We start from the raw sequence: 12,224 nt of genomic DNA on the forward strand, positions 1-12,224 counted from the left end.
TTCAGAAGTGTAGCCGATAAAGGTTTTCATCATGCACTCAATTTTATTGATGATTTTGATGATGAGTTGGTGAGTTTTGTTTTGAGCCACATTTATGATCAGTTCATGTGGCTGGACAGACCTCAAAAAATCACTAAGGAAGCAATCCATGTCATAACCAGCTTCTTCTCAACCGGTGAAGTAGCATTGCTTTAGTCTATACCTAAGAATGATGTTGAGAAGTTAACTAGATGTAGATGAGATAAAAGAGCCATGAATATGAATGATATTAATGATCTCATTGTGAAATTTGCATCTATGGTGATTGTCTATATAATTTTCTATTCAAGCAGAATAAACAGTATACCAGCAACAACAATTCACACTGCATACCGAATGATCAAGGAAAATGTGGACTATGACTTGACTGAATCTCTAAGGAGTCAATTAATGGCAAATCTTAAAGTCGTGAAGAAGGACAAAAGGCTGAGATTTAAGTTTGGACAGCTTATCATGGGCTTATTCTTTTATTTCCAAAACTTTTTCCTCGGTATTGATGATGTACAATGGATAACTGGGACACCTACCCTATTGTAGATGAAGAACAACATTAGGATGCTGAAAAACAAGTTTGACGATATTTCATGAGGATATTTTAAGAAATTTTAGAAGGAAATGAATCCTAGGGAACACATACTGGTAGAGGTAGTCAATCGGTAGGAGGATTGTATTTGTTTTATGGTTGACATAGATACATGCTTGATGGAAGCTGTTATTCCCAAGACCACATAGGTCCATGGATTATGAAGTAGATAAAGATCTAATTTTTTCTTATCTTGGTCATTTGATAGCTCAATCGGTCGATACCACCACTAAGAGGTTTGGAACCTACAAGGAGAAACTACTAAAAGTGCACTTTGAATTATAAAAACTGGTGATAGCAAAGAAAGTAAGAAAAGAGGTACAAGCCTTTGCTAAGCAACCCAAATTCACTAAAGAATACATAGCTGTAGCAAGAGGCAAATTTGAGGCTCAACAAGGTGAAACGTCTAGTGTACCAACCGATACTCCCACCAGTAAGACTAGACTAGCTGAGAAGAAGAGAGCAGAAGAACCTAAGGTGAAGCCTATTGAATCTCAAAGAGGGAAACCCTCTAAAATAAAATTCTGAAGGAAAGGTAAAACTGTTGAACCTCTTGTTGTGCCTACCCAAACTGGAAAAAGAAAGAAGGAGAAAGCTCACAAACCGGTCACAGATATATGTTGGCATTCTACACTCTTATGAGAATAGTTGATGTTGTCATTGATGACAACCAACTGGAAACCAACTAGAAACCAACTGGCAACCAACTGGTATTCATCTGGTAAGCCATCGACAGATACCGACACCAGCAATAGACATCTACACACACCGACAACCACTTCATCGACAGCGGAAACAATGCATACCAACACCCCAGCCGACAGGGAATAAACTTTTGTTTATTAAATGTAATTATCTTTGGTAAAGCCGACATGGCATATTGTAAAAGACTCATATATATCTATGAAATCTTATGGGTCATTGAGAAGGTATGGAAGTATGAAAATTTTGTATAAGGTGATATAAATGATAGCAAAGGTTTTTGGTAATGGAATGAGCTTAAACCGGTAGTGAACCTGGAATAGTTGATGCTATTTTGAAGCAGTAAATTGTATTGGATTTCATAATCCACTTTTGTAGTCAGTGTGACTCTTATTGAGTAGTGTGCTCTAGGAAGTTGGCCTTCCTGCATGTGTAGGCCCCTCATTGTAAGTATTATTTATTCATTGGCGAGTGAGTGAATATTGTGGGTCACAAATCTCACCAAGGTTTTTCCCACACCGGGTTTCCTCATTAAATATCTTGTGTTATGGTGTGTTCTCTATGTTGTCTCTATTATTCTTATTTGTTGCATTAATTCTTATATACCTGTACACTATTTTGGGATGCAAAGTTCTTAATAGGTTAAAATATTCTGTTAACCGGTTAGATACTGATTCACCCCCCCCCCCTCTCAGTATCTTTGGGACTATCAATAATCCTAACAATTGGTATTAGAGCCTGGTCCTCTATTTTCAAAAGCCTAACAACTTGAGGAATATTCTAACATTGGTACAGATGGAGAACTTAAGAAAACAATTGGAAGGAGCTCTTGTAGATTATGATGCAAAGAAGTTGAAGAATATCAAACTTGATGATCTGAGGACTGCACAGGAATTCATTCAAGGACTTTAGAAGAATCTTACTATAGCTCAAAATAAAAGAAATGAACTTCATGAGAAGAAGCAGAATGATAATGATGAAAAGGAAACTCTTAATGAGCTTGTGAACAAGTTGAGACAAGAAAAGAGTACTATGAAGAATGAAATGCAAGATATGACTATGAGATTTTGTAAAGACATTGAAGATAGAAAGAAGAATGAAGATGACTTGACTAGGAGACTCAATGATGCTGGAAATGAAAATCTAAGACTTGGTCATGAAAATGATATGTTGAAGACATATCTAATTCACATGCAACATGATAAAACTGAACTTATGAGACAAAAGGAAATTCTGGAAAATGAGTTGGCTATTGCAAATCAACACAAAGAGAAATTCAAGAAAAGTTCAGAGGAACTTGATGATATGCTAAAAAAGTCAGAAACCAAATGGAGATACTAATGGACTTGGATTTGAAGTTGGAGAAAGTTCTGGTACTGCAAACAATCATGATCACAGTAAAGCGGTAAGACAACCTAATGCTTACAAGTTTAATGGCAAATGTTTCAATTGCAACAAATATGGTCATAAAGAAAATCAATATAGATTTAGAAACAATTATAACATTATTGCACCCACCAGTCAATGTTCCAAATGCAACAAAGTTGGTCATAATTCAGAAAAAAGCAGAATGAATGTAAAATGTTATGTTTGTGGAAGATATGGACACTTATCTAATCAATGCAAAACACAAACCGACATAGGATATGGAAAATCTATTTAGAGGAATAATGTGACTTGTTATGCTTGTAACAAGATTGGACATATTGCAAAAGTTTGTAGAAGTAAGACTTCACCGACAAATAATAAAGGATCTAGTTTGAAATGCAAAGAAAAGGTAGATGAGGTAAAGCAAGAATTTTCAAAACAATAGATTAGGAAGACAGATCAGAATGTTGATGAGACTATTTCTTCACCGGTAGAATAGAGTAACCCTCCACCGGAAGGAGATTCTTCATCCAACTAAGAAGTAACCCTTTGGGGGGTGTTGTAGAAAATTGAATATCATACAGATTACCCTTGGTCAATGGTGAGAAGATAGATTTCTTCTTTCTGGGCAGATGTGTTAAGTTTTCACTTAACCGACGAGCATTTAATGTTGTTGTTGAGAGAAATTTCATTATAAATCATCGGATTTCCCTCATTTTTTATTCACCGAGCATTCAAATCAGCAGAGAGCGTGAAAAAGATCCAAGGCATTCAAGGCAATGGTGTGAAGTGATTTCTTTCAAGCATTCAGATATTGTCAGGTAGCTAAAGGTATTTTTGAAATGGCTTCTTCTTCTCCTCCCAAATTTATTGTGAACCCTACTATCGTGGAAAATGTAAAACACCCTAGGCCCATGTTTAAGATAATTCCTGAAGTAGTTAAGCAAGATGATTCCATAGGTACTTTTTCAAAAATTCCTAAAGGTGTATCTTATGTTGAAGACCCTAGGATTTATATTCATTGCAACATTGAAGAATTAGGTTCTGAGGAATTGTTGAAAATGTTTAGAACAATAATTTGTGATGAGAATGGCACTGTTAAACTTGAACACAAGATTGTGAAGACTTTAGGTTTTGTTGAGATATTAAATATCCCTGAATATCTAGAAGAAGTAGTGAGAATTGTCCTAAGTAGAGCACATGGAGAATTTCTATGGTTGGATTTTGTCTGCAAATTTACCCGGAAAGCAATTAGGGAAGTAACAGGTTTACCCTCAACCGGCAGCAGGACTAGACAAAACAATGAAAGTTCCTAACAACAAAGTAATGACCCTAACTGGAGCAACATCATACAGTAGATCACTAAGAGTGAATGATATCAAAGACATCAATATGAGATTCATAAGTATGATACTTGGTTATAGTTACAAGACTACACATGCAAATAGACTTAATTCAGTTTCTAGTCTTTGCTTTAATAGTGCTTATGAAATCGTCAACAACAATGCAATGATTGATGTGTGTGAATGGTTGAAAGATGAACTCATTGATAATTTGAAAAAGATTAAAGGAGATAAGAAAGGGACATTTCACTTTGGTAATCTTTTAGTATGCTTAATGTTGTATTTCACTAAGGAAATTCCCGGTATAGGACCAAAAGACTTTGGATATGACATACTGGTAAGAAAACAATTACAAGAAGCTTTTATCGGCATGGGAACTACAAAAGACAACAATATAACTAAATACTTTAAAGCTTTTCAAGCCAAAATGAAAACTAGAGAAAGACTACCACAAAGTGTAGTGGACAAATCTGACAAAGAAATTTTTTTTTGTCATAAAAAAGGATGAGACATGGATGGAAGTTGTGCTTCCTAGGACTGTATGGGTCACTAAAATGGGCTATGAGGTAGATCTCAACATTATTGAAACATATGCAAAAGCCTTGTTAAATGCACCAAGAGAACCAACAGAACAAGTTTTTGGTAGTGTTGAAACTATTGAGAGCGGTGTGAAAACAATGAAGCAAAGGAAGAAAAGAGAATAGTATATTAGGGATGCATCAAATAAGGTACAGGAAATTAAAGAAAATGTTATGAACTTTATTTGGATAATGGCTAGTGAGCTGGAAGGACTGCAACCGAAGGCACACATTTCACTGGTTGGCACATCTTCTAACAGTGAGATACCAGCTGAATTTAAAAGAGTTGAGAGGAAGAGAAAACCTTCACTGGTACCCTCTCCTTCACCCAAAAGAACAAGGACTTTAAGGAAGAAACAACAGGCAGTAAGGCAACTGGCTAAGAAACTAACTCCCAAGAAGAAACAGAAACCGGTCATACCTTCATTAGATAATTTGTTAAATGAAATAACTGATGATGGTAATTTGGCTAATGTGAGTAAATTGTATAATACATTCAAAGATTCAAACAAGGAAAGCATTAAGAACAGTATAATTTTACATCTAGATATATACAAAAAGGTTTTAATTGAAGTATTGGATGACTTACCTAATTAACTATAAAGAAGATTAGATGCAAAAAGGATTGCAGTGATGGAATTGGATAAGAAACTAAAAGTTGAAAAACTTCTAGTTGTACATCCGGTTAACTCAAAATAGGAAATTGATGATCTAATTTGTGAGGGTAACAAATTTGTTTTTGCTAGTGGTCATCGACAAGTAAGTTTGATAGTAGGTAGAGTAAATGAGATTGTAGAGGAGACTGTTGATAAATGGGATATCTTTTTTGTAGAAAAAGAAAAACAAGAGGAAATGAACTGGGCAAAGAAAACATTCAAAGTGTATCAGAAGGATAAGGACAAGGGGAAAGGTGAAATTGGTGGTATTCCAAACATCAAGGTCACTGACAATTTACCGCCACCTTTGGATATTGCACAGGTACATACTCTTGATCCACCGGTTACTGACAGTGAAGGTATCACACATGATGACACTGATCCTAAATCTGAAATACTATTCACCATGAATGAGGATACTCAGGAAGTGAATATTGTTATGGACAAGGACACTACAAAGGTTAAGGATGATAATATTGACACTGACAACATTGCTGAAAAACCAGTAAAGACTGTTGAGGTTGAGATCCCAACAGAGCAATCATTACAAATAGAGAAACCATTGGATACTGGGAAGAATACTGAAGGTATAGATGCTGGTACAGAGAAACCTACTGAGGCTGAGATACCGACAATTGAGCATACAAAGAAACCTATAGAGGCAGAGGTACATATTGAAGCAAAGAAATCGACAATCAATGAGACACCTAAACAATCAGTCAAACCTTTACTGGTTGAAATGCAAACTTAGACTGATCCACCAAAGGATAACACAAGCAAAATAGTTACAAATGTTGGAAGCACAAAGGTAATTAAGGTAATAGGTCAGACATTTGACACTTCATCAAGTGAATTCAGACCTACTAATGTAACAGAGGTACTCCTGGATTCAATCAAGAAGATAACAGACTGTAATGCATTGGCCTACAAGGCAATTGATGACACCATACCAATTCTTAAATTGATTGTACCAAAATGCAACATAGATCATGTAAAGGATTCTTTAGGTAAATTGGACACATTGTCCAAATTAATTACTAACAATGTAATATTGGTTGATAAGGTGAATGATGACACCTTCAAAGAGAAAGTTGAAAAGGAGAAGGATAAATTCTTTGAGGACATAATAAAGAAGTGCACAGAACACATGAATACACTATTACTGACATTGAATACTACAATTTTGGAATAAAAGAGCTGCACAAAGAAACATGCAAACCACATATTTTGACAAAGGACATAGAAAAGGAGATCAGCAGAGTATAGAAAAAAATAGATGACATAGCTGAAAACATAATTGGTTCATCTAAATCTATATCAGTTATTGAGCAGGAAATAGAAGGTTTTGAGGAGAAATTGGAGAAATTTGAGAAAGAAAAGGCAAGGATTAATTCAAATGCCAGAGAACTTAAATACAAACTTGGTCCTAAGTTGGACAATCTAATTTCTCTGAGAAATGAAATCTCTAAGGCATTACTTCAAGGAGAACTATCACCAGAAGAGCACATGCATCATTTCACTGACACGATTCAACAAACTGAGGCAACCCTGAATGACAGCAACAGATTCATGCAGAGTCTTAATTTGGTTTTGGCAGATATATTCCAGATTGTAACCAACTAGTTACAAACTTTGAGGTGATATTTTTACACTCATTTGACTATTTTTGACAACCTTTGTCATTGATGTCAAAGAGGGAGTAGTGGAGAGAGAAAAATGATTATTTAGAAGAGATCATTTGTGCAGGGGGAGCACATATTTTTGGTAACTTTTTGGACTTCGGTTTTTGGAACAGTTTTTGGATTTTTCTCATGACTGTTGCCATCAATGCCAAAGGGGGAGATTGTTGGCATTCTACACTCTTATGAGAATAGTTGATGTTGTCATTGATGGCAATCAACTAGCAACCAACTGGAAACCAACTGGTATTCATCTGGTAAGCCACCAACAGTTACCGACACCAGCAATATACATCTACATACACCGACAAACACTTCACCGATAGCGGCAACAATGCATACCGGCACCCCAACCGACAGGGAATAAACTTTTGTTTATTAAATGTAATTATCTTTTGTAAAGCTGATATGGCATATTGTAAAAGACTCATATATATCTATGAGATCTTATAGGTCATTTAGAAGGTATGGAAGTATGAAAATTGTGTATAAGGTGATATAATTGACAAAGAAGGTTTTTGGTAATGGAATGAGCTTAAACCAGTACTGAATCTGGCATAGTTGATGCTGTTTTGAAGTAGTACATTGTATTGGATTTCATAATCCACTTTTGTAGTCAGTGTAACTCTTATTGAGCAGTGTGCTCTAGGTAGTTGGCCTTCCTACATGTGTAGGCCCCTCATTATAAGTAATATTTATTCATTGGCCAATGAGTGAATATTATGGGTCACAAATCCCATCGAGTTTTTTTCCATACCGGGTTTCCTCATTAAATATCTTGTGTTATGGTGTGTTCTCTATGTTGTCTCTGTTATTCTTATTTGCTGCATTAATTCTTATTTACTGGTACACTATTTTGGGATGCAAAGTTCTTAATAGGTTTAAATATTCTGTTAACAGGTTAGATAGTGATTCACCCCCCCTCTCAGTATGTTTGGGACTATCAATAATCCTAACAATATAGAGGAAACAAAATCAGAAGAAGATAATAGAGCACTAAGGAAAAGTTCTAAGAAGCAGAAGACTACTCGAAAAGGTAAAGCAACTACGAAAATATTGTCACTTGAAGATTATTTCACTAGAATGATTAGAATTATTAAGGAGTATGGTATTTATAAAGGTTTAAACATAATGTTTACTCATTTGTCTAAAAGTCAATGAAGGGAGATTGACGATCCAATCATCTTCAGTATGAACAAGTTTAGTAGAGCCCTCATTGAATTACAAGGACAAATTCCAGATTCCTTATATAATTTGATTGATGCTAGGTGGCAAGGGGCAATTAGCATAGATAAAGAATTTATTGATTATACAATTAAACAGTTGCAACCAAAAGAAACTAAAAATTAAATTGAACAGATAAAGTTCAATACAAAATCTTTGTTTAGATCAAAGAGAGATTAAGAAGAATGCTTGTTGGAGAGACCTAATCATTTCAAAAGGAGACTAAGATTTTGGTGAAAAAGGCTTTAGGTCTCATTCTCAATGAAGAAGAGGAGAGAGACAAAGTAATTGAGGATATTACTCTTGATAAGACAAAGTCAGAAGAACTTCTTGAAGGTGTAAAGATCACAGAATTTGAACCAGACAACAAATATATGCAAGATGATCCTATTGATACTGAATCGGTAGATATAATAGATTATGATACTGGTGATGTTGATAATATTGCTAACACTACTGAAAATATAGAATTTTTTGAAGTTGATGTACAAATGTTTGATACTTAGCAGGAACAGGTTGAGAACAAAGGAGAAGAGAAAGAAGCAGACAAAATCTCAACTGAGCAATCGGTGAATGCACAGTCAACAAAGACTCAGACTGCACCAATCAATGTAAGTGCAGATGCAAATGTAAATATTTCTACAAGGATAATCATAAGGATTCAGTTGATAAGGAAAAGGAAGCACCAGTGAAAGAACAAACTATTGAAAATCTGCAACCGGTCAAAGACACCACTAAGGAAGAGGAGACATCAAAAGATAAGGAGGAAGAGAAGAAAACAGAGAAGGTGGAAGAGGAGAGGAGAACAGAGGAAATAAAAACATCTCCTGAGATACCTCTTAAACTCACACTGAAGAAATCAATAGTTGATGATGATGATGACTCCATGAGCATAAAAGGTCCTCTTAATATGGACAATTTGAGTTCTTTAGAATTAATGGAGATTGCTACTGCAATGCAATCCCAGACACAAAAGAAAAGATTGAAGGAAAAACAAAGAGAATCATAGACTATAAGGATCGTTGTTGATATCTTTTCAATTCTCCTACCAGAGACTGATACAAAACATTTGGCTACCCCTATTGCAAAACTTGGATAGTTAGTTGTTAGTGTCTGTTAACAACTTAAATCCCTTGAAGAAGATGCATACATTTCTGTTGCAAAGGATTACAAGAAGAAAAGGGGAGAACAGTTAATGGTTGAGATATATAAAGGAAAAGTATCCCTAACAGTGAATAAAGATTTTTTGAAGACAAGATTAGAAACCGATTGTAAGATTTTGGCAAATATTTCCCAATTTTTACTATTTTGTGCAGACTTGAGAAAGAAGAGAGTTGATACTGAGAAGGAAATACAAAAGTTAAGTGAAAATTTCATACCGGTATAGGAATCAGTGATCACTTTTGGTAAAAATGTTGTTGATCTACAACAATAGTTAGAACTTTATGAACATTGGCAAGTGAAATGGGTCAGATCACTGAAAGAACTCTAGATTCAGCTACTTCCGAAAGTAGATATTCTTTGGAGAGCATTCAAGGAATCATAGGCAATTTTGGCTACTCCTAAAATAAGTACAATTGTTTCTATGGAGGAGTTTGCAACATAGATCTTGACACATGTTAAGATTACTGAGACGCTGTTGGAAACATGGGACACTGATCTTAAGTTGTTGAAATTTCATTATAGTGATGTTTTGTTGACAATTGCATTGTAAAGAATTTAACACTTTTTATGCATGTAGTTTTGATGACAAATTTTGATGTAATGTATGTATTTTACTTCTTGATTTGGCATTGTTGTCAAATTGGGAGTAGAAATAGTTAAGAGTCAAAATTTTGTATGTACTGTTAAGGGGGAGTAATGCTTTCATTCTTTTAATGGCATGTAATTGCTAAGGGGAATGTAGTTTTTTTGTTTTTCACACTTGGTTGACAAAATTTTTCTAAGTGTTGCCATCAATGCCAAAGGGGAAGATTGTTAGCATTTGATCATTTGTATTGAACTGGTAATGTGTGTTTGCTTGATGCAGCTAGTATATGTGTATTGTGCATAGAGATTAGATTTATGTATGATGACTATTTTGTATGTTGTCATTGATGGCAACTATGTTTCTTTGAGTCATCTAAGTCCTACAGTTCAACTGGCTAGACTTAACTGGTAAAGCAGAGACAATTTTTATCAGAACCAGTAATTACGACTTCAACTGATAAATGACAAACAATGTTACATTCTGACAACCAGTACATGAAAATCATGAAGATTGAGATGATGTGGTTTGGCAGCAGCATTAAAGACTATCAGATGAAGATATTTTTGTGACCGTACGTGCCAAATCGATCAACTAAACAAAATTTGTTTGATAGAACAAATTAGTTGATGGAAACTTAATCGATAAAACCACACAAAATTGGATTTGGTATGTCGGTGGCCAACATAACTAAAGCATACAATGCAATATTGTCTAGATGCATTGAACCTAGGGAATTGTAATAAGGTCCTATTCAACCTTATGATAATTTTAATTGTGTGAAGAGGTATGAAAAGATATATATACATGAGCTTGATAGTGTGATATGTGATGAGCAGATTTTGTATTTCTGATAGTGTGAAGGTCAGAGGAATTGAGAGATGAAGTCTTTGCGATGTTGTAATAATCTAAAGGGGATCTTATCAAACACAAAAGGTTTTATTGAGATCATTTGTACTTGTTGTCTCCCTAACAGTTGTAGCAAGAAAATCCTCTTACAAGGTCACTCCTATTAGGGCACAATCAGATCCTAATAGTTCTGATTATTAAATCCTCTAACCAGGTGACAAATTAACTTGTGTTTGCAAATCCCAGCAACTTGGGTAGCTCCTAATAGGGCTGGTCCTCACAGACCTTTTTGTAAAGCTCTTAACCGGGCTTAGACACTTATAACAAGGTGTGCCCCTTACCCGATGTTGTAGACCTAAATTGGTCAGATCTCTACACTACAAATAGTGGATCTTGTGGGTACTAACTCCCACTGTGGTTTTTCCCATTTGCATTTTCCACGTATAAACTCTTATGTCATGTGGTTTATTCTTTGTGTGGTGATTGCATATTTGGTGTTATTTCTTACATGTCTATTGAGTTTTAAGTTGGTGAAATTGATATTCAGATTTGTATTGGTTTTACTATCACTGATTCACCCCCCCCCCTCACAGTGCTTTATAAGCTCATCATATAAATATATTTATACATGTATATATATATTTATATACATATACATGTACACACACACACACATATATCTGTGTGTGTGTGTGTACATATATGTATATGCATATGCATATACATATACATATACATATACATATACATATACATATACATATACATATACATATACATATACATATATATATACACACACATATATATATATATATACATATATATATATATATATGTATATGTATATATATATATATATATACATACATGTATGTATATATGTATGTGTGTGTGTGTGTGTGTGTTCTTGAAAACTGTTTCAAATTCAATATGTACATGTGATCAAATTTGTTCTTGATATATATATATATATATATATATATATATATATATATATATATATATATATATATATATATACATACATGTGTTATTGGATTCAAATTATGCAATCAAATGTTCTTGATTTCATCTATATAATATATGTATGTTCTCAAATATGTCTAGATAGCTTGTACATGTAACATGTATATATATCTTTCAAATTATTTATCATTGTATAAAAGTTTTAAATTTTTTTATTTAAATCTTTTGAATTCATTAAATGAATTTAAATGTCTATATATGCAGAGCTTCAGCAGATTACTCGTCCCACATCTATGTGGACATAGATCTACACAGATTACATCATGGATGAGTTTGACATAGATGAGTTGCTCAATACACTTCAGGCTCCACACCCCCCCAATCAAATGACCTAGCTGATTGTGCACCACCTTCACCCCCACCTCCATGTCAACCTCCACCCACTTGATCTGATGAGGCTCAATATCGAGTTATTATTGATGAGAAT

The sequence above is a fragment of the Cryptomeria japonica genome, chromosome 8, assembly GCF_030272615.1.
Source record: "Cryptomeria japonica chromosome 8, Sugi_1.0, whole genome shotgun sequence".
NCBI lineage: Eukaryota > Viridiplantae > Streptophyta > Pinopsida > Cupressales > Cupressaceae > Cryptomeria > Cryptomeria japonica.